Source organism: Chiloscyllium plagiosum, unplaced genomic scaffold, assembly GCF_037043375.1.
Source record: "Chiloscyllium plagiosum isolate Xiang-an unplaced genomic scaffold, Cpla_swu_hap1 HiC_scaffold_40, whole genome shotgun sequence".
Classification (NCBI taxonomy): domain Eukaryota; kingdom Metazoa; phylum Chordata; class Chondrichthyes; order Orectolobiformes; family Hemiscylliidae; genus Chiloscyllium; species Chiloscyllium plagiosum.
The window spans coordinates 27911254-27936140 of record NW_028270178.1 but is presented as its reverse complement, the minus strand read 5'-3'; the positions used below and the strand labels follow the sequence as shown (position 1 = coordinate 27936140).

Sequence of the window (24887 nt, the reverse complement as noted above, 5' to 3'; positions counted from 1 at the left end):
TTGCTACTTCTTCAAAACATTCAATCAAGTTTGTGAGACAATGTTTTCCTCGCATAAAGCCATGTTGACTATCCCTAATCAGTCCTTACCTTTCCAAATACATGCACATCCTGTCCCTCAGGATTCCCTCTAACAACTTGCCTACCACCGACGTCAGGCTCACTGGTCTATAGTTCCCTGGCTTGTCCTTACGACCCTTAAGAGTAGCACCACATTAGCCAAACTCCAGTCTTCCGGCACCTCACCTGTGACTACTGATGATACAAAGATCTCAGTAAAAGGCCCAACAATCACTTCTCTAGCTTCCCACAGTGTTTAGGGTATACCTGATCAAGTCCAGGGATTTATCCATTTTTTAATGCATTTCAAAACATCCAGCATTTCCTCCTATGTACTATGGGCATTTTTCAAGATGTCACCATCGATTTTCCTACATTCTATATCTTTCATGTCCTTTTCCACAGTAACACTAATGTAAACTACACATCTCCTGCGCCTCCACAGACAGGCTGCCTTGCTGATCGTTGAGGGACCCTATTCTCTCCCTAGTTACACTTTTGTCCTTAATGTATTTGTAAAAACCCTTTGAATTCTCCTTAACTCTATTTGCCAAAGTATCTCATGTCCCCTTTTTGCCCTCCTGATTTCTCTCAAGTATACTCCTACTGCCTTTATTCTTTTTTAGATTAGATTAGATTTTTTTTAGATTAGATTACTTACAGTGTGGAAACAGGCCCTTCGGCCCATCAAGTCCACACCGACCCACCGAAGCGCAACCCACCCTACATGTACCCCTTTTTACCTAACACTATGGGCAATTTAGCATAGCCAATTCACCTGACCTGCACATCTTTTGGACTGTGGGAGGAAACCAGAGCACCCGGAGGAAACCCACGCAGACACGGGGAGAACGTGCAAACGTTACACAGTCAGTCGCCTGAGTCGGGAATTGAACCCGGGCCTCTGGTGCTGTGAGGCAGCAGTGCTAACCACTGTGCCACCGCGCCGCCCGAAGGCCGCCCGAAGATCAAGAATTCACTCGATCTGTTCTGTCTATACCTGACATATGCTTTCTTCTTTTTCTTAACCAAACCCTCAATTTCTTTAGTCATCCAGCATTCCATATACCTACCAGCCTTTCCTTTCACCCTAACCAGAATATTTTCTCTGAACTCTCGTTATCTCATTTCTGAAGGATTCCCATTTTCCAGCCGTCCCTTTACCTGTGAACATCTGCCCCCGAATCAGCTTTCAAAAGTTCTTGCTAATACTGTCAAAATTGGCCTTCCTCCAATTTAGAACTTCAACTTTAGATCTGGTCTATCCTTTTCAATCATTATTTTAAAAATAAAATTATGGTCGCTGGCCCCAAAGTGCTCCCCCACCAGTCACTTGCCCTGCCTTATTTCCCAAGAGTAGGTCAAGTTTTGCACCTTTTCTCGTAGGCAAATCAGAAAATTTTCTTGTACACACTTAACATATTCCTCTCCATCTGAACCCTTAACTCTATGGCAGTCCCAGTCTACGTTTGGGGAGTTAAAATCCCCTCCATAACTACCCTATTTTTTCTTCTTACAGATAACTAAGATCTCCTTCCAAATTTGCTTCTCAATTTCCCCCTGACTTTTCAGGGGTCAATAATACAATCCCAACAAGGTGATCATCCCTTTCTTATTTCTTAGTTCCACCCAAATAATGTCCTTGGATGTATTTCCGGGAATATCCTCCCTCAGTACAGCTGTCATGCTATCCCTTATCAAATAAACGAGTCCCCCTCCTCTCTTGACTCCCTTCCTGTAGCTTTTGTATCCTGTAACATCAAGCTGCCAGTCCTGCCCATGCCTGAGCCATGCTTCTGTAACTGCTATGATATCCCAGTCCCATTTTCCCAACCATGCCCAGAGTTCATCTGCCTTCCCTTTTAGGCCTCTTGCATTGAAATAAATGCAGTTTAATTTATCCGTCCTATCTTGTTCTGCCTGCCCTGACTGTTTGGTTCGCTTCTTTTTTCAGTTGTACCAGTCTCAGATTAATCTCTTTCCTCACTATCTCCTGGGGCTCCCCCTCCCCTTTACTAGTTTGAATCCTCCTGATCAGCTGTAGCAAATCTCCCTGCCAGTATATTAGTCCCCTTCTAAGTTAGGTGCAATCCGTCCTTCTTTTATAGGTCACCTCTACCCCAAAAGAGATTCCAATGATCCAAAAATGTGAATGCTTCTCCCATACACCAGCTCGTCAGCCACGCATTAATCTGATCGATCCTCCTATTCCTACCCCAACTAGCTCGTAGTACCGGTAGTAATCCAGATATTATTATTCTTGAGGACCTCCTTTTTAAATTCTTGCCTAACTCTAATCTCCCTTCAGAATCTCAACCATTTATTTTCCCATGAAGTTGGTTCCCATGTGTGCGATGACCTCCTGCTGGGCCCTCTCCCCCTTGAAAACATTCTGCACTTGCTCGTAGACATCCTTGATCCTGGCACCCGGGAAGCAACACACCATTCTGATTTTTCACTGCTGGCCACAAAAACGCCTGGCTGTACCTCCGACAAGAGATTCCACTAACACAATCGATCTCTTGAAAACCGATGTACCCCCCCAAAGACATTCGAGCCAGTCTCAATCCCAGAAACTTGTCTGCTTGCGCTACATCCCCCTGAGAATCCATTACCCCTTCCATTTTCGAAAACAGCATACTTGTTTGAAATAGGGATAGCCACAGAAGTCTCCCTCACTACCTGCCTACCTCTCCTACCTTTCCTGGGGTTATCCCATCTATGTGACTGTATCTGAGACATTTCCCCCTTCCCAAAATTGCCATCTAAAACACCCCCTTCCTCTAGTAAATTCCTCATTGCCTCTAACTGCCTCTCCAATCAATCCATTCAATCTGCTAGGATTCACAACCAACAGCATTCATTGCAGATATAATTCTCAGTAACCCGTAAACTCTCCCTAAACTTCCACATCCAATAAGAAGAGCATATCGCTCTACTAAGGTCCATTTTTGCTTCTTCCAATCTAGAGACCGAGAAAATAGCAGTCTTATTTCTCTACAAAACACTGCTCCAGGTTAAATGAATACTTATGGCTTACATTTTAATCAAGAGACATAGCTCAATAAAACATTGAATCAAGAAAGAACTCACCCTACTCACGGCTGCAGACTTATTTTAAGGCCGCGCTTGCTGCTTTTGTGCTGTGACCGCTCCCAACAGATTCCTCCAAGATCAATTTTGAAGTTCATTTAATTTTCCGAGACACACTCGGATGTTCAGCAATACATGAATTCAACAGCAAAGGCAGTAACTGTCAGTTAGCAATGTGGGTTTCTTTTTCTCCCTCTTCCCTGGACTGATCTCATCATGTGCTACCTTTGTCTGTTCTTCTCCCTTTTTAAAGTGCTGTTGTTTTGACTTTTTTTTCTCCGAAGTTCCAAAACAATGCAACAGCATATAAGACAGTAATATAAAACTGCGAGAATTCAAGGAAATCAACTCCAACATCTAAAATTCCTGAAAAAAAAAAAGGAGCAGTTGTTACAGCCAGAAATTTTCGGCTTTGTAATTTGTGAGTTATGCAGTGCCTTCTGCAAGGAAGTGAACCTGGAGAAGAGCAATGGAAGAACAGCAAGTCCTGGTCAGTAAAAAAAAAACATTCTCAGAGGACTCAGTGGGGAGGGGCTAATGAACCATCATCCAGTTTTTTTCCCCATCCCTCCGTAACACCATAATTTTTAATTCTGCCTGTATGTTTGTGTATAGAAGATACTTTGTAACAGTGTTAGTAAAATTATACATTAACCATTTCTCAAACGTTTTAATTCTGCTGAGAATCATGTATATAACCTGCAAAGTAAATGCATACCCCACACTGAAAAATTTTAATGCTGCACCTTCAATTGTAATCCACCAGCAGAGCTGCTTCTAGCTAACTCCAAACATTCATTGGACATTAAATTACTGGACTCAAATTGAAATTCAAAAACAAGATGTCGGCATTGATTAAAAGCCATTCAAATTTTTGAAACTTACTTTTGTCTTCCTGCTTCCTTGTATCTGTATACGAGTGAATGTGTGCGCTTGCATATGCATTTAGTATGAATTATCCCCCAGTCATCTGTATAAACGAAGCGGTTTTAATCCTCGACAATTTTGAGTCGTTTAAAAATTGAACTTCACAAACTTTGTTTTTGGAGGAGATATCCAAAAGGAAATTCCCTTTAATGAAGGATTTCAAGACCAGGGGGCATATTTTGAAGGTGAGAGGAGAGAGAGATTTAAAAGACGAAATGTGAGGCAATTGTTTTTTTAAAAACACATAGGGTGGTTCACACATATAATGAACTTCAAGGAAGTGATAGATGTAGGTACATGCGTTTAAAAGATGTTTGGATAAGTACACAAATAGAAAAGATTTGGAGGGATATGGGCCAGGAGCAGGCAGGATGGGACCAGTTTAGTTTCTGTTCAGCATGGACTGGTTGGACCAAAGGGTCCGTTTCCGTGCTATATGACTATAAGAAAATAGACTAAAACACCTTTATTACATACAGAGGAGAAAGGTAAAAATAATTTAACACTGTTTACATTACTATAATTCCTCGAATAATCCCATTTAACTTCCAGAAGGTCAGCAACTGGCCCTGCTATGTTATGGAAAATTTCTTTAATCAGAGATGTTCCAAAATCTGGTAATTTAGGAGAAGGGCACAATTTTCTATAAATTCAATGATAAAGCGGCAATTCCTTGTACTTTGTAACCGCACATCATTTGAACTTTCATACTATTTCAGTGTGACTATTATCATGAAACCATATTAACTGTTGCTATAAAATCCATTCCACTCAATTTTATGCAAGGACAAAATTTTATTCCCTGTCATTACATTCTTGAAATATCATTGTTCTATTTGTAGGGGAGTTTCCACTTTATTCACCATTCAACAGACTACATATTTACTACAGGTGCAGCTATTGTTGTATTGCAAGGGAATTTCTGGGAGTCCCTAACTTCCAGCAGATGCTCACATATGGGAGTGGACAATTGGAAAATCCTGTTGTCTAACATTGAAAATTTTCAAAGAGAGACTGTCCACTACGTGCAAGGTCCTATCAATGTGCTGGATAATTAGTGATTTGGAGTATTTAGAGTATTTCAAACAGAAGATTGTTATTTTTACTGAACTGTGTAAATAATTAGATTTCAAAACATCATCGGATGTAGTTATCTTAATTTAAATACTTGCCACATCTAAGGAGCCAGTCTATTACTTCTGATGACACTTCAGTTGTCTTCACTGTGTAGCTTAAAATTGATGTTCTAAATTCTTAGCATTGTTTAAAATTTATTTTGCACAGCATTGTTGTTTAAAATTCTTAGAATATCAATATTCTAGTCATATAACTAAATACCTCATCTTTTCCTTTTCATCTCATCTCCACATCCAAGTTCAACAAGATACCCCTAAGTACAGCAACAATTGGTTTGCAAAACCATCGTTCTATTTTTCACCTCACATTTAACAGTTGTCTTATCTTCTAAAACTTTTCTGACTGTGCCTTCTTTGAAATGAAAAACATGTTTTGCTTATTTTGCTACACAATAAATGGTTTATCAATAATGAAGATTTGGAGGTGCTGCTGTTGGACTGGGATGGACAAAAGTTAAAAATCACACAACATCAAGTTATAGTCTAGCAAGTTTATTTTCGAAGCTAGTGCTTCCAAATAAACCTGTTGAACTATAAGCTGGCATTGTGAGACTTTTAACTTTAATCAATAATGAAGGTACTGAACAAGCAGTTACCGCAAGTTGTGGCATTTGTGCAGAACAGATACCAGCCGCTGGAGTCCTTCACACTGTATATAGCATTTCTGTAGTGTGAGCTGTTTTATTGAGTCGCAGAGCTCAAAAACATGAGAGAGGACCGCACAGTCAATACGGTTCAGTCGCAATCCATCAAAATTAAGTATTTCCACAGATCCAACTGTGGCCTGAGCCAATGCTTTATTCTGAGACTCAAATAGATAGTGCACCATCATCAAGAGGTTTCTTTTTCCAGTGTGATCCATCATACGTCCAGCCACTGTGACAAGGGTTTTCTTCACCCACTCAATCACTCCACAGGTTGTGTGATGCTGAAATGGACCCAGAACCTTCCGCAAGGGGCATGCTGCCTGTGGGGAAGACAGACCAGCAATGAAAAGAAGAAATATTTCAAATCTCCCATCATCCTTGCTGCGAGCTTCAGGAGGAGGTTTTGAATGTTTTTAGGATGTGCAATTAATATTGTGTGAGTGCAGCTACAAATTCTTGAATGGTGAGATGTGGGAATGTGTAAACAACACAACAGACAGAATCATCTCTCGCCAAAAGTTCCATCAGGAATCCGGACAGGAACTGGGAGGGTTGCAGATTGTGCTGGATCAAATCTCCTTCCCCAAACACAATCTTCTTCTCAGAGACTCCTGCGAAGGCCATCTCACCAAGCTTAAGTAACACATCACGGGGATCTCCAGTCTCCCGGCCATGGTTTTTCAGAATGTTATAAATATAACAGGAATATAGTTGAGTGATGGTCTTTGGAACTTGCTGCTTTTTCTTGTCTTCTTCTGTGAAAAAGGGACCCAGTGAGAGACAGAAGATCCAGCAGTACGAAGGGTTGTAGCACATGGTGTACAGGATCTCGTTCTCCTCCACGTGTTTGAAAACTGCAGCTGCCACATTCTGATCCTCAAAAAACTTGTTGAAATATTCCTTCCACTGATCACCAACAAATGCCAGGATTTCAGCCCAACCCCGATCTCAGCCTTTTCCAATAAATGGAATGCAGTGGGCTGGCTGGTTACGAGCACTGAACATTCTGGGAGCAACTTGTGCTGGATTAAACCATACACAATGTCAGATACTTCACAACAGCATTCAGGATCAGTGCATATCAACGGAGGCTCTGTATTTTTCTGATTGTCAGAAAAATCAATACAACCTTTGAATTCATCCAAACCATCAAATATAAACAGCAAACCCTCTGGGTTGTTCCAGAGCTCTCCCAGAACATTCCCAAAGTAAGGATACTGATCCAGTATCAAATTCTTCAGGCTTGTTCTGAAGTTAACAGCGTTCAAATCCCGAAATTTAAAACTGAATATAAATTGAAATTGTGGGAATTTTTTCCCAGTGGCACAATCATAAACAATCTTCTGTACCATTGTTGTTTTTCCAATGCCTGGGACTCCGTTCACTGCTGCTGAACTCCCAGAATTCAATTTTCTCTGGGAAAAACTATTCTGGAATAATTGATCAACTCTGATTTTTTCCAGTTCTCTCCTGAGATGTTTTTCTCTCTCCACTTTTCAAGACCTGTGCCTCTTGACAGCAGTCCATGTTCTACAAGTTTCTGATCTCGAACAGTAGAAATAACCTTTAGCTCAGGTGTATCGATCAACAAGCTGGAAAGTTTTCACCTTTTCCTTTATTAGGATAGTGTTCACTCGCAGTGTTTCAATTTGGACACAAAGCATTTCCTTGTGTTAAAATTAGAACAGACAAATTGGTTCTTGACGTTAGTTGTTTTGACATAACTTCTCAATATCATTTCATTAAATTTGTAAAGTATTACAAGAATTAAATCATTGTTTCAATGGAGGTTTGTATCAAAACTATCAGTTAATGAAAATCATTTTTGAAAACTAGCAAAAAACACATTTGAAATCTTCAGTTCATTCCAAAAAATGTGTTAAACATGGAGATTTCACTTAGGATTTTATTTCTCTATGATGGCTAATATCACTTCATCTGCTCTATGCTCAAATCATCTCAATATAAACATATTAAAATCATTTGTATGTCAACAAGTGCTCTAATGAACCCACAGCAACACGGTCGACTCAACTGCCCTCTGAAATGACCTAGCAAGCCAACTGTATCAATTGTGATTAAATCAGATGGCCCACCTGCTTCAGCCGAATATTGGAAATGACATGACGAACTGGGGGCCAGTACCAAAACTAGGATAGTACTCTCAGTTTTGGCAAGCAACAGCCTGACATTAGGGTATGATTCCATAATAGGACTATGGCCCAGACACCACCATCACCGAATACGCCCTGCCCCAAAGACAGGACAGGCCCAGTGAAAGGGGCAGCAAAGTGGTATACACAGTCAGGAGGCAGTCACCCTGAGAGTCCTCAGCATGGACTCTGGCCCCATGAAGTTTCATGATATCAGGTCAAACATGGGCAAAGAAATTGCCTGCTGATTTCAATATATTTTCCCTCAGCTAATGAAACAATACTCCAGGGTGCAGAATGTACTCTGGATAGGAGATTTCAAAATCCTCCATCAACAGTGGCTCAATAGCAGTACTACTGACTGAACTGGTCAAGTCCTAAAGGACGAAGTTACTGAACTGTATCCACAACAAGTGAGAGAAATAAGAATGAATAAACATACTCTACCTCATCCTCACCAATGTGCTGGCTGCAGATGCATCGGTCCAATATTTAATCAGCAAGAGGAACGACCACACAGTCCTTATAGAGTCGAAATCCCACATACAAACATAATGTATGGCATGACTTTGAACAGATATAGCAACACAAGACTGGGCATCCATGAGGCACTGAGCTAACAGCATTACCATTAGACTCCTACACAGTTTGCAACCTCACGGTCCAGCATACCCACAGTCTACCATTACCATCAAGCCATGGCAAGGGAGTAGTCTGAACTCTGGATGGGTGATTTCACCATCCACCAATAACAGCAGTAGCATTAGTGATTGAGCTGGTTGAGTCCTAAAAAGGACATAGCTGCTAGACTGGATCTGCAGTCGATGGTGAGGGAACAGACAAGAGGGAAAACATACTTGACCTCATCCTTACTAATGTGTTGGCTGCAGATGTATCTCTCCTGTCTTCATATTAGGATAACCTCCATGCTGTGTGGCACTGTCACCACGCTGAATGGGATAGACTTCGAACAGCTATAGCATCTCAGGACTGGGCATCCACAAGGCATTGTGGGTCATCAACAGCAGCAGAATTGTAATCCAACACAGTATGCAACTCATGGCCTGGCATATTCTCCTCTCAATAATTACCATCAAGGCAGGGGATCAACCCTAGTTCAATGGAGACTGCAGGAGGGTATGCTAGGAGCAGAACAGGCATACCTAAAAATGAGGTGTCAATCTGGAAAACCTACCAAACAAGACTACTTGCGTGCCAAACAGCATATGCTAAGCGATTTCACAAGTAACAGATCAGATCTAAGCTCTGATGGATATTTGCAATTAAACAACTCTCAAAATATCCCCATCTTCAGTGATGAAAGAGCTCAGCATATCAGTGCAAAAGATAAGGCTAAAACATTCACAGCAATCTTCAGCCAGAAGTGCCAAATGGATGACCCCTTGTGGCCTCCTCCAGTGGTCCCCAATATTACAGATACCAACCATCAACCAATTCACTCCACAGGAGAACAAGAAACGGTTGGAGGCCCTGGGTTCTGCAAAGGCTATGCACTCTGACAATATTCCAACAATTGCACAGAAAACATGTGCTCCAGAAATCGCCACCCCGCTAGTCAAGCTATTCCAGTACAGTTACAACACTGGCATCTACCCAACAACTGGAAAACTGCCCAAGTATATCCTGTGCATAAAAAGTAGGACACATTTTACCCAGCCAATTACCACTCCATCAGTCTCTGCTCAAATTGGTAAAGTGGTGGAAAATGTGTTCAACAGGGCTGTCAAGCAGCACTTGTTCTGTGGCACCCAGTATGGGTTCTGCTGGGGCCAACCAGTTCCTGACCTCATTGCGGCCTTGGTTCAAACATGGACAAAAAAGAGCTGAATTCCAGATTATGAGGCGAGAGTGACAGCCCTTGATATCCAGGCTGATTTTGATCAAGTGTGGCATCAAGGAACCCTATCAAATCTGGAATAAATGGGTATCGCAGGACAAACTCTCCACTGGTTGGAGTCATATCTGGCCCATAGGAAGATGGTTGTGATTGCTGGATGTCAGTCATCTCAGCTGCAAGACATCTCTGCGGGAGGTCCCGAAGGCAGCATCCTAGGCCCAACCACCTTCAGCTGCTTCAATGACCTTCCCAACATCATAAAATGTCAGAAGTTATTCGCTGAGGTTTGCACAATGTTCAGCGTTATTCCTCAGATACTGAAGTTGTCCATGTTCAAATGCCCAAGATCTTGACAATATGCAGACTTGGACCGACAAGCAACATTCTCTCCACACAAATGCCAGGCAATAACCATCTCCAATAACAGACAGATAGACAGACAGACAGACAGACAGACAATCTAACCACCGTCCTTTGACATTCAATGTTGTTACGCTCAATGAATTCCCCACCATCAACATCTTTGCAGTTACTATTGAAGTGAAATTTGACCAAGCCAGTCACAGAGTAGCTACATGAGCAGGTAGAGGCTTGAATACTGCAGTGAGTAACTCACCTTCTCACTCCCCAAAGCCTGTCCATCATCTACCAGACAAGTTAGGAATGCATTGCAATATTCTCGACTTGCTTGTACGGGTGCAGCTTCAACAACACTCAAGAAGCTCGACATCACCCAGAACAAAGCAGCCCACTTGATTGCAACCACATCCACAAACATCTACTTCTTCCCCAACTGGCATGTAGTAGCAGCCATGTGCACTATCTACTCGATGCATTGCAGAAATTAATCAATGCTCCTTAGAGAGCACCATCCAAACCTACGACCACTTGCATCTACAAGGATAACCGATAAAATGGGAACACCTTTGCATGCAATGACTCACCAATCTGACATATATAGTCATTCTTTCACTGTTGCTGGGTGAAAATCCTGGAATTCCCTCCTAAACAGCATTGTGGGTCAACCCTCAGCAAGTGGACTGCAACATTTCAAGGCAACAGCTCACTGCCACCTTCTCAAGGGCAACTAGGGACAGGCAACAGATGCTGGCCAGCCAGCAACACCCACATCCCATGAATAAATAACAAAAATGTAATAATGCAACATCCACATATTTACAGGAAAAACAACAGAAATATCATCTTGTATGACTTTTAACTTAAACCAAATCAGTTGGAGATTGATGACAAATCCAAACAATGTTCAACCAGTACTCGTGACTTTGCTTTCTGACTGACTTGAGTCATGTGCTGTCAAAAGATAGTCAATCGTGAAGATTCTCAAATCAAATGAACAGTGTGATATATGCCTTATTCCTTGCCTTTCAATTGACTGGGTACTTCAGATGAACCTTGTGCATTGGTAACATAATTAAATCGATCCAGATCTGTTTAAATCAATTGACTTTTATGAGAAAAGATCTTCATAATATCACAGGAAAATTTGAAGTACTTGAATCTGAAATAAAATTCTGTCATTTTACTATACCAAAATACTGTGCTTCGTTCAGTATTTTATTCAACTTTGGAACCCTGTTTCGCATTGTCACAAACGATTCCCACATCACTCTTCGGGCCCGAGCACTTTCCGCCATCACCAGGTTCAGGAGAAGTTTGGAACTGTCTGCTCGGTTTCCCTTCTCCACAAACTCAGTGACTTTCTGTAAAGAATGAAAATGAATATGTTGATGTGCAGAGCAAAAGATAACCACTGTGAATAGAAATGATAGGATGCGTTGAGTAATGAGATTTTCCACTTAAGTATATAAAGCTAGGTACTAATCCATTGTTATTAATGGATCAAATAAATAATGGATCAAATAAATAATGAATAAACTAAATACAAAACAAGAAACCAACCATACTATGCAGATATGGAAGTAGATCATTTTGGTTCCTCAAGCCTGCTCTGCCATTCAATAAGATTATGTCTGATTAATTGTGTTTTGACTTCATTATTCACATCTACCCCTGACAACCTTTGTTCTTGTTGGACAAGGAAATCAAAATGAACTATGAGGATAAGGAGATGCTTCAAAGTGATTTGGGTAAATCTCGTGATTTCGCCAAATGCACGTCAGATGAACTGTAACGTGGAGAAAAAAAGAAGAGGCTATTCGTTTTGGTAGCAAAAACAGGAAGGCAGATTATCTGAATGGCAACATGTTGGGAAAAGGGAAGGAGTAATGAGATTTAGGTGTCATTGTACACCAGTCACAAAGTAGAGATGCAGAAGCAGCAGGCAGTGGACAAGGCAAATGGTTCATTAGCCTTCATAGTGAAAGGATTCTAATTCAAGAGCAGGGATATCTTGCTGCAATTTTACAGGACCTTGGTAAGGACCACATGTTGACCAAACATGAATTATTGTATGCAGATTCATGTCCAAATACAACAAGACTTGGACAGAAAATAGCAAATAATATTCGCACCACACAAATACCAGGCATCATCAGTAAGTGAAAATCTAACACATTGCCTCTTGACATTCAATGGCATTACCATCACTAAATATCCCAATATCAAAATCCTGAGTGTTATCATTAACCAGAAACGGAGCTGGATTCACTATATAAATACAGTATAATATAAAATCATGGAGTCATAGAGATGTACAGCACGGAAACGGACCCTTTGGTCCAACTCGTCCATGTCGACCAGATATCCCAACCCAATCTAGTCCCACCTGCCAGCACCCAGCCCATATCCCTCCAATCCCCTCCTATTCATATACCTATCCAGTTGCCTTTTAAATGTTGCAATTGTACCAGCCTCCACCACTTCCTTCGGGAGCTCATTCCATACACGTACCCTCTGCCTGAAAAAGTTGCCCCTTTGGTCTCTTTTATAATCTTTCCCCTCTCACCCTAAACCTATGCCTTCTAGTTCTGGACTGCCCCCACCCCAGGGAAAAGACTTTGTCTATTTATCCTGCGAACAGGTTACTGCTGAGCAGGTGCTGCTCGATAGCTCTGTTGGTGACACCTTCCCTCACTTTACTAATGATCAAGAATAGACTGATGGGGCAGTATTTGGTGGACTCTCCAGCATCCTCACTTTCTCTCTGACAACTAGCAAGTCACATTCCCATGACACAAATGCCAGGCAATGACTATCTAGTAAATACCCCCTGACATTGGATAGTGTTACCATAACTGACCCCCCCACTAACATCATTCTGGGGGTTACCAATGAAAAGAACTCAACTAGATTCACAGCACAAACACAGTGGCTACAAGAAAGGGGCCAGATGCTAGGAATACTGTGGTGAGAAACTCAACTCCTGACTCTCCAAAGCTTGTCAACCATTTACAAGGCACAAGTAAGGAGTGTGATAGAATACTCGGCACCAGTCTGGATTGGTGTAACTCCAGCAATACTCAAGAAGCTTGACACCATCTAGAACAAAGCAGCTTGCTTGATTGGCACCATATCCATTCTTTTCCCCATTGATGCTCAATAGCAGCAGTGTGTATATCCAAAAGACGGACTGCATAAATTCACTAAAGCTCCCTATACAGCATGTTCCAAACCTACAACCATTTCCATCCAGAAGGACAAGGGCAGCAGATCCATGGGAACACTTGTACACCACCCAGAAGTTCTCTTCCAAGCCACTCACCATTCTGACTCAAAAATATATCACCGTTCCTTCACTGTCTTTGGATCAAGATCCTAGTATTCCTTTTCTGATGATATTGTGGGTCAACCTACAGCACGTGGACTGTAGTTTAAGAAGACAGTTCACATCACATTGTAAAGGGCAACTGGGGACAGGCAATAAAAGTTCAGCGATGACCATGTCCCATGAGTGAAAAAAAAAATCAAGTCATCCAGACTGTTTTATTCAGGATTTTGCTCACCTCCTGTGTTTAAAGGGATTGTTTTTCTGGTGCCCAGTACTTGGTATCTCATTAAAGTGGCCGTCATTCATGGGCACATCTCGACTGTGAGTATCAGTATTCTTTTTTAACTGAGAAGCTTCAGGCAGGGATTATTGGCTGGGCTGAGGGAACCCTTACTGGTTTTCTATAATGAAAGACGTTGAGATGAGAGCCAGTTCTTGGGGGGGGGTCAAAGGAGGATCAGAGTACCATGGGTGATACATCAAATTTGCACTTACCCAGCATTTTAGCGTTATGCAACATCCTGATAGGCTTCACAGAAATGTTAGCTGACAAAATGTGACACTCCAGCCACGGACAAACGATACTAGAGCAGATGACCAAAGTCATCAAAAGAGGGAAGAGATTAAGGAGGTGAGGGTGGTCATGAAAGAAATTCCAGCACTTGGTATGAGGCAACTGTAGCATCAGCCACCACTGGTGAAGCAATTAAAACAAAAAATATTTTTAAAAAAAGGTTAGAGGCTAGGAATGCTGCAGCGATTCACTCACTTTGCGAGTTTTGATAAGATTTGTAGCTCAGGTGGAGGTTCTAGATGTAGGTTTGCTTGCTGAGCTGGAAGGTTCATTTCCAAACATTTCGTCAACCAATGGGGCAACATCTTCAGTGGGCCTCCAGGCAAAGCACTGCTGATAATTCCTGTTTTCTATTTATGTTGGAGTTTCTTTGGGTTGGTGATGTCATTTCCTGTGGTGATGACAACTCTGGGGATGGCAGAACTGATACATGGAGAGACTTGCATCAGTTAGGACTTTACTCATGGAGTTTAGAAGAATGAGGGGTACCTCAGAAAACCATAAAATTTTAAACAGAACTAAATAAAGACAGGAAAGATGTTCCTGATGAATGGGGAGTGCAGAACCTGGGATCACAGTCTAAGGGTAGGCCATTTAGGACTCAGACAAGAAGTGACTTCACCGAGAGAATGGGTGCGCCTGTGGAATTCTCTGCCACAGAAAGCAGTTGAGGCCAAAACATTGGAAGTTTAAGGAGTTAGGGTTTAAGAATCAAATGACAGAGAGAAAGCAAGAACAGGGTACGGAGTTGGATGGTTAGCCATGATCACACTGAGTGGCAGAGCAGGCTCAAAAAGGGCCAAATGGCCTACTCCTATACCTATGCTCTATATTTATACTTTTCAACAAGGTCTGGTGCAGGTGCAGTAAGACTTTCTTATCTTAGTACTTACCTTTTGCAAAGAAGGCCCACCAAGGAACGCCTGTATGTCTATTTGGGGGCGGTATGGTGGCTCAGTGGTTAGCACTGCTGCCTCACAGTGAAAGGGATCCGGGTTCAATTGTTACCTTGGCAACTGTATGTGTGGAGTTTGCACATTTTCCCCGTGTCTGCATGGGTTTCCTCCAGGTGCTCAGGTTTCCTCTCACAGTCCAAAGATGTGCAGATGAGATGAATTAGTCATACTAAATTGCCTATAGAGTAAGGTGCATTAATTAGGGGGAATGGGTTTGGGTGGGTCACACTTCGGAGGGTCAGTGTGGACTTGTTAGGCCAAAGGTCCTGTTTCCCAACTATAGGTAACCTGATCTAAATCATCATATTATTTACCTTCCAAACTGCTTGCTGCACCAGCAGGTTTGCTTTCAAAGATCAGTGTACTAACATTCTCATGTACCCTTTGTACATTAACTTTTCCCACTATATCAATTAATATATTGCCATTCTGATTTTCCTGCCAAAGTGGATGGCACCGAATTTATTTTATTCTGCATCTGCCTATTCATTCAGTTTGCTTAAGTCGTCCTTAAGCCTCTTTTCATTCTTCTTAATGCTTAAGAAACAGAAAACATTGATTCAGATGAGGGAAACAAATGTGTCCCTTAATATCGTAAACAGCTCGGCTCAAAGCACTGAACCTTGCAGTAAGTCCCATTTCATCACCTTCTATCCAGAAGACGACCCATCTATTCCTACAACCAAAATAAATTGATAAAGAAACTCAACAGGTTTGGAAGAATCGGTTGAGAGAAAGCAGAGTGAACATTAGATTCTAGCAACCCTCCTTCAGAACTATACTACATTCTTATGTATTGAATATTCCTACTGTTTCCTGTCTGGTAGCCATTTCTCAAACTATTACCACTCATCCCAGGTGTGCTGATTTTGGGTACCAAAATATGTAGGCCTTTATCAAAAGCTTATTGAAAACCCAAATAAACACCAACCACTTTTTCTTTTTACCAAGGAAGATCATCTGGTTCATTAATGCTCTTAAAGAAATCTGCTATTCTCATCTGGTCTGGCCTACAAGTGACTCCAGACTTACAGCAATGTAGTTGATTCTTACATGCCCTCTGAAATGGGCTAGCAAGCCACTGGGTTGTTACAATTGTTATGAAGTCTCAACAAAAAAAAAACAATGGACCACGTGGTATCTACCTGGTCACCGCAGTGCAAAAATACTTGTCAACCCTGCAAAGTCCTCTTTAGTACCATCTGAGGGTTTGTGCCAACATTGGGACAGCTGTTTCACAATAGTCAAGCAACTGCCTGACTACCCACAGAATCATACTGTACAATGTCCCAGATACCACTATCTTGCGGCACAGTGGCTCAGTGGTTAACACTGCTGCCTCACAGCACCAGGTTCGATTCCAGCCTCGGGCGACTATGTGTGGAGTTTGCACATTCGCCCAGTGTCTGCATGGGTTTCCTCCAGGTCCTCCCACAGTCCAAAGATGTGCAGGTTAGATGAATTGGCCATGCTAAATTGCCCATAGTGTTAGGTGCATTAGTCAGAGGGAAATGGATCTGGGTAGGTTACCCTTCGGAGGGTCGGTGAGGACTGGTTGGGCCGAAGAGCCTGTTTCAACACTGTAGGGAATCTAATCTAATCCTGCAGAAGTGGTGACACAGTTGGACACAGTCAGCAGGGAGATGTCCTGGAGTTCTCAACACTGGGTCTAGAGTCATTGACGTTCATAGCATCAGGTCGAACACAGACAAAGAGCCTTTCTATTGATTATCATGTATCACCTGTTACCTTGCAAATCAGGACTCTTCCATGAAGAACACTAGAAGGAATCACAGAGTGCAGATTATTCAGATCACTGGAAGAGGGTTTTCATTATCCACCACCCAGAGTAACTTGGCAGCAGTGCTATTGACGGAGTTGGTTGGGTCCTACAGGACAATGCTGCTAGAAGAGAGGTCTGCAGCAGGTGGCGAGGGAACCAAGAATAGAAAAAAACAGCCTCATTTCCACTAATCTGCCTCCAGCACATGCATCCCTTCATGACAGTATCAGTAAGAGTGACCATTGCACACAGTTTTGTGAAGACAAAGTGCCACCTTCACATTGAGGATACCCTCCTTCATGCTGTGTGTACTCTGTACTAAACAGGACCTACTTTGAACAGATCTGGCAAATCTATTTAGTCTTTATCATAACTAGCCATATCAGGGATCATCCTAGTGAACTTTCTCTAATGGAATGATGTCTTTCCTTAAATAAAAGGGGAACAAAACTGTTCACAGTACTCCAAACATGGCCTCACCAGCACCTGTACAGTTACAGTAAGACTTCCTGACTTTTTTACTCCAACCTCCTTGAACTAAGGGCCAAAGTTCCAGGAGCCTTCCTGATTTCTCACTGCACCCAGTGTGCCAGTTTTATGTGCTCCAAGCACAAATCTCCCCATCAAGTCACTTTGCATTGCAGCTCATCTCCATTAAAAAGAATAGTATCATTTAGTCTCCCTTCCACAGTGAACATGAGCTTGCCTTCAGCCAATTTGACTCATTTCATTGGATAGGGTGAAATGTTTGGAGGAACTAAATACTGCAAATACTATGCCCTGATAATTCCATCAATAATACAGAGGACTTCAGCTCCAGAATTTGCAGCACCCAAGCAAAGCTGTTTCAGTATAGTTACAGCAATAGCATCTCCTGACAATATGGAAAATTGACAAGCTATGTCCTATGCACAAAATGCAAAACAAACCCAACTCAGACAATTTCTGAAATGATGGAACATGACATCAACAGTTATATCAAGCACCACCTGCTTCGCAATAACCTGCTCACTAACACCCAGTTTGGGTTCTGAGAGGGCCATTCGGCTCCTGACCTTGTTACATCAAGCCTCCATGTGACTTACTGTAGCATCAAAGAGCCAGAGGAAAACTCAGTCAATGGGAATCGGGGGCACTCTCCACTGGTTGGAGTCATAACCTGGCACATAGTAAAATGACTGCTGCTTCTGAAGATCAATCATCTCAGTTCCAGGGCAACTTTGCAAGGACTCCAGATAGTGTCTTACGGCCAACCATCTTCAGGTGCTTCAATGACCTTCCTTCTATCTAACTACTTGTGTTATATTCACTAAATCCCCTCCTTTTATCAACTCTAGGGGTTACTATTGACCAGAAACTCAAGTTGACTCACCATATAAATATGGCAGCTATGAAGAATTCCTGAGGCTGGAAATGTTTCAGCAAGTAATTCACCTCTTGACTTCTAAAAGCCTGTACACCCTATCTGCAAGGCACAAGTCAGGACAGCGATGGGATCGTCCCCTGCAATGCCTGCATGAGTGTAGCTCCAATAACAGGCAAGATTCTTGACATCATTCCCAACAAGTAGCCTGCTTGACTGGCACCAATGGTAACCCTATAGTTGTTGCAAGTGGAGAATTCAATGAATGTAACACCATTCAATGTCAGAAAGTAATGGTTAAATAGCCTCTTATTGGACATGGTAATGATGGAGGGAAGGTCATTGGATTAGCTGAAAATGGTTGGGCATCAGCCTGAGGAGCTCCTGCATAAATATCCTGGAGCCGAGATGATTGATCTCCAAAAAAAAAAACATCCATACTCTCTACATACTCCTGCTGCTATCATCAGAAAGATGCACTGCAGAAATTCACCAATGCTCCTTTCGCAACACCTTCCAAACCCATATCAGTTCCATATGGAAGGATAAATGCATTAGAAATACAGGAAAACAGCCACCTACAAGTTTCCCTCCCAACTCACTCAACATCCTGACTTGGGAATATATCCCCATTCTGCACCCGATGTGGCCTCCTCTATATTGGGGAGACAGGCCACCTACTTGCAAAATGTTTCAGAGAACACCTCTGGGACACCCGGACCAACCAACCCAACCACCCCGTGGCTCAACACTTCAACTCCCCCTCCCACTCCACCAAGGACATGCAGGTCCTTGGACTCCTCCATCGCCAGACCATAGCAACACGACGGTTGGAGGACGAGCGCCTCATCTTCCGCCTAGGAACCCTCCAACCACAAGGGATGAACTCAGATTTCTCTAGTTTCCTTATTTCCCCTCCCCCCACCTTGTCTCAGTCAAATCCCTCGAACTCAGCACCGCTTTCCTAACCTGCAATCTTCTTCCTGACCTCTCTGCCCCCACCCCCACTCCAGCCTATCACCCTCACCTTGACTTCCTTCCACCTATCACATTTCCAACGCCCCTCCCCCAAGTCCCTCCTCCCTACTTTTTATCTTAGCCTGCTGGACACACTTTCCTCATTCCTGAAGAAGGGCTCATGCCCGAAACGTCGATTCTCCTGCTCCTTGGATGCTGCCTGACCTGCTGCGCTTTTCCAGCAACACATTTTCAGTTGGGAATATATCCCCCTTCTTTCACTGCTGCTGGGTAAAACATTCTAGAATTCTAATGGCCTTGTGGGTCTACCTTCAGCTCATGGATTGTAGCAGTTCATGAAGATAGCTCACCAACACCCCCACCACCTTCTCAAGGGCAACTAGGGATAGGCAATAAATGCTAGCCAGCCAGTGATGCCCACATCTCACGAGTGAATAAAAAGAAATCCCAGTATTTTCTCCACTGTTGATGCTAGGCTAACCTGTCTATGATTCACAGTTTTCTCCCTTGCCTATTTAGTGAGCTACACAACTGAGTCGGGGTGGATCACTTGAGAGAAACCCAAGGTTACTTTGAAGACCAATAATAAAAAAAAGGCGGTGGCTCGTAGGCAGACTAGAAAGATCGTAGCAGTGGGTGATTCATTAGCTGGGGGGATACACAGTCTATTTTGCAGCCAAGATGGTGAGTCATATATGGTCTGTTGCTTCCCAGATAGAAGGCTTCAGGTCATTAACAGAACAACTGGATAAATGCCTGGAAAGGGAGAATGAAAACCAGGGGTTGTGTTTCCATGTGAGAACAAACAACATAGGGAGGAACAGCTTGGAGATCTTAGGGGACCGATTTCAGCAGCTGAGGAATTTGAAACACAAGACATCCAGCATAGTATTCACAGAAGTACCATGGGTGCTTACAGCTTCTCAGTTTAGGCAAAGGCAGATGAGGGAGGTAAATTCGTGACTTGAAGGATGGTGTAGAAGGTAGCAGTCTAGATTTTTGGGACATTGTGATCAGTTTTGGGAAAAGAAGAAAGCTGTTCAGAAGAGGGGAGTTTCACAGAAATGGAACTAATCTCCTGCTGAGCGAATAACTAGCGTAGTGGATTAAAACTTGAAAGACAGGTTGAATAATGGGCCTTGCCTTAGTACCAATGATGGTAAAAGAGAGAAGATGGGGCATGGGGAAAAGCAAGTGAAGGAAGGCTCAAAAGATGCAGTGAACAAACAATTAATTATTTGGGCAAAAATGTTTCCTGATCCTCGGATGCTGCCTGACCTGCTGTGCTTTTCCAGCACCACTAATCAACAAAGAGATCAGGGCTGGATTCAATTTTATGAATGTAAATATGTGGATGATAGTGAGTAAAACTGGGGAACTGAGTCTTGGAAACAGACCCTTTGGTCCAACTAGCCCACACTGACCATGTTTCCAAACCAAACTAGCCCCACCTACTTGCAGTTGACCCATATCCCTTCAAACCTTTCCTACTCATCTCCTTATCTAAATGTTCTGCATCCGCTACCTCCTCTCGCAATTCATTCCACAAGTTTGCCCAATGTTGATTATTGAGCCAACTAAGCCTGTACTTACTGGAGTTCAGAAATATGGATTCCAGAACTGCACATAATACTCTAGCTGTTGCGCAGACGGCATTTCATGTTGGTCCCAAGGTCCTGTACTTCTCCCGGGAACCTGTGCCTCACAACCTGAGGTGCCTCCAGAATTTTAGTTTTGTATCCTTTTTAAGGAAGTATCACGGCGGGCCCTGTATCGACTGGGAGGTTATTGAAACATAAAAGTTTGACAGGCTTGGACAGAATTAATGCAGAGATAATACTTTCTTAGCTATGGTATAACACAAGGGGTCATGGTCTCTTGTGTTATGAACGGTCATTTTGAACAGAGATGATAAATTTGCTCAGCGAGGTAGTGAACTTTTAGAAATCCTGAAGGCCAAGGTCACTGAATACACAGCTCAGCAAACAGAGACAAAAGGCATCAAATAATATAGGGAGAAAGCAGGACAGCAGGGAGATGATGCTGGAACTGTACAAAACATTGGCAGGGCCACAGCTAGAGTATTTTTTTTAAAACTCAAGGTGCACAAATCTTTATTCAGTTTCCAACACCCAAGTGGCCAGTGACAAGCAGTGCCCTTGACATCAAAGGGCAATGTTGCATAAGCAAACAGTGAAGGGGAGGGGCAGGGATTGAATCAAAATAGAATTGAACAGGGAAATAATACACTCCACTCCCTACGGTGCCCAACTCTCCCTGAACAGCCCGAGGGTGTTGGTGGACACCGCGTGCTCCTTCTCCAGAGACACCCAGTCTCTAACATAACCGCAGAAGTGGGGCAGGCAGTCGAACCTAACAACCCCCTCCACGGCCCGCTGCCTGGACCTGTTTATGGCCAGTTTGGCCAGGCCCACGAACAGACCCACAAGGAGGTCCTCAGATCTGCCCTCCTCCTTTCGTACTGGGTGCCTGAAGATCAGGAGCGTGGGACTGAAGTGCAACCAGAAACAGAGAAGGAGGTTTTTAAGAAAATCAAAAAGGGAATGCAAACGCCCACACCCCATATATACACATGATCCATGGATTCCACAGCACCACAGAACAAACAGTTGGGCTGGGAGTCCATGAAACATCGCAATTTGCGATCACAGGGTGCTGCACGCGGAGGTCCCCTTCACCCCAGATCCCGAGAGAAAGGGGGAGGACTCCCGCATAGAGAGTCCTCCACTGGCAGATGGGCATGCTAAGGCGTGTCCGGGTGGTGGATGAGGGAGAAGAGGTGGACGGCGTGATACATGGTCCAATCAAGGACTTTAGTGGGAGACTGTGTATTGAGTCGGAAGAGATAGGAGAGGTCTTGAATGAGTACTTTTCTTCAGTATTTACGATTGAGAGGAACCGTATTGTTGAAGAGGAGAGTGTGAAACGGACTGGTAAGCTAGAGGAGATACATGTTAGGAAGGAAGAGGTGTTGGATATTTTGAACAACTTGAGGATGGACAAGTCCCCCGGGCCTGATGGGATCTATCCTGGATTATGTGGGAAGCAAGAGAGGAAATTGCAGTACCGTTGGCAATGATCTTTTCATCTGGAGAGTGGCGAATGTTGTGCCCCTGTTCAAAAAAGGGAATAGGGATAACCCCGGGAATTACAGGCCAGTTAGTCTTACTTCGGTGGTAGGTAAAGTAATGGAAAGGGTACTGAGGGATAGGATTTATGAGTATCTGGAAAGGCACTGCTTGATTAGGGACAGCCAGCACGGATTTGTGAAGGGTAGGTCTTGCCTTACAAGTCTGATTGAATTCTTTGAGGAGGTGACCAAGCATGTGGATGAGGGTAGAGCAGTGGATGTAGTGTACATGGATTTTAATAAGGCATTTGATAAGGTTCCCCATGGTAGGCTTATGCGGAAAGTCAGGAGGCATGGGATAGAGGGAAATTTGGCCAATTGGATAGAAAACTGGCTAACCGGTCGAAGTCAGAGAGTGGTGGTAGATGGTATATATTCAGCTTGGAGCCCAGTTACAAGTGGAGTTCCGCAGGGATCAGTTCTGGGTCCTCTGCTGTTCGTAATTTTTATTAATGACTTGGATGAGGGAGTCGAAGGGTGGGTCAGTAAATTTGCAGATGATACGAAGATTGGTGGAGTTGTGGATAGTGAGGAGGGCTCTTGTCGGCTGCAAAGAGACTTGGATATGATGCAGAGCTGGGCTGAGGAGTGGCAGTTCCGCAGTTCAACCCTGCCAAGTGTGAGGTTATCCATTTTGGAAAGACAAATAAGAATGTGGAATACAGGGTTAACAGTAGGGTTCTTAGTGAGGTGCAGGAGCAGAGGGATCTTGGGGTCTATGTTGATAGGTCTTTGAAAGTTGCCACTCAGGTGGATAGAGATTGTAAGAAGGCCTATGGTGTATTAGCGTTCATTAGCAGAGGGATTGAATTCAAGAGTCGTGAAGTGATGTTGCAACTGTACAGGACTTTGGTTAGGCCACATTTGGAGTACTGTGTGCAGTTCTGGTCGCCTCACTTTAGGAAAGATGTGGAAGCTTTGGAGAGGGTGCAGAGAAGATTTACCAGGATGTTGCCTGGAATGGAGAATAGGTCGTACGAGGATAGGTTGAGAGTGCTAGGCCTTTTCTCATTGGAACGGCGAAGGATGAGGGGTGACTTGATAGAGGTTTATAAGATGATCAGAGGAATAGATAGAGTAGACAGTCAGAAACTTTTTCCTCGGGTACAACAGAGTGTTACAAGGGGACATAAATTTAAGGTGAAGGGTTGAAGGTATAGGGGAGATGTCAGGGGTGGGTTCTTTACCCAGAGAGTGGTGGGGGCATGGAATGCGCTGCCTGTGGGAGTGGTAGAGTCAGAATCTTTGGTGACCTTTAAGCGGCAATTGGATAGGTACATGGATGGGTGCTTAAGCTAGGACAAATGTTCGGCACAACATCGTGGGCCGAAGGGCCTGTTCTGTGCTGTATTGTTCTATGTTCTATCTATGTTCTACATGCTTAAAAATTAAAATTCCGGAGGCGGCTCAGGTTGTGGGGCACAGGTTCCCGGGGGAAGTACAGGACCTTGGGACCAACACGAAATTCCGTCTGCGCAACAGCTCGAGTATTATGTGCAGTTCTGGAATCCATATTATAGAAAGGATGCAATTGGAATAGATTGGGTGCAGAGGAGATTTTACAGGAATTTGCACAGGCTGGAGAGTTTCCATCAAATACAAAACAGAGATTTAACAGCCTGGGCTCATGGTGGTGGTGGGCCTCATGAAATTATGAGGGGCATAGATAGTTAGAAACTGTTCCCATTGGTGGAGGATTCAAATGACCGTGGGCATTGATTTAAGATAAGGGGAAGGAGGTTTAGAGAGGATGTGAGGAAAAATGTTTTCACCCAGAAGGTGATGGAAATCTAGAACTCACTGCCTGCAAGAGTGGTAGAGGCAGAAACCCTCATAATATTTTCGCAGTATTTAGATGTGCACTTGCGACATCAAGGCATACAAGGCTATGGGAAAACGGGATTAGAATAGTTAGGTAGTTGTTTCAGACTGTAGGGTTTTTCCTTCAAATGTAGATCTGATTGAGTGTGAGATATTTAAATAAAGGATCAACTATGATCATACTGAATGGCAGAGTAGGCTCGATTGACCATTAGCCAATCCGATCTAACTGCCAGGACTTGATGTATCACTAATATGCCTATCAGCAGCGAACAGAGAAAACCAGCCTGTGGTTGAAGGAGCTTCCTCGGAATGTTTTGTTCCATTCCATTTACAAGGACAACTTTTACGTGGTCACCCAGTTGGTAAAGTATTGGGGAATCAACAGTTAAATGCCTCCATTTGTAAGTCTCCATTTTGCAATAATAATTTGCCTTACAAGTTTAAAATGGCAGTCATAGTGACCATGAGAATGAATTAAAGACCATAGAATCTCAGACCATGGAATTGTTACCCCTCAGATAAAGCTGCCATCATATTCAATGAATAGAATACTGACAGTTGTTTGGCTTTATCTGCTTTGACGTTTGAGAATGGCACCAGATGTAAAAATATTTGAATCAATAGCTTTGTATTGATATATTGATTTAACAACTTTTGAATTATGAGAACTTAGAAACATTACGCTGTGGGGACTTAA

The 24887-nt window shown here is 43.0% G+C and overlaps 1 pseudogene across 1 annotated transcript in view; it reads right to left on the bottom strand.

The window, feature by feature from the left end:
* Positions 1 to 4555: 4555 nt before the first annotated feature.
* Positions 4556 to 24887, bottom strand: part of LOC122544110 (NACHT, LRR and PYD domains-containing protein 3-like) — a 32136-nt pseudogene continuing 11804 nt past the window's right edge. Inside the window, exons 4-7 of the transcript XR_015753998.1 lie at positions 11423 to 11594; positions 11268 to 11321; positions 10022 to 10046; positions 4556 to 7536 (exon numbers count right to left, since the gene is read on the bottom strand). The product of XR_015753998.1 is annotated as an NACHT, LRR and PYD domains-containing protein 3-like (transcript). The remainder of the gene's footprint in view (positions 7537 to 10021; positions 10047 to 11267; positions 11322 to 11422; positions 11595 to 24887) is intronic.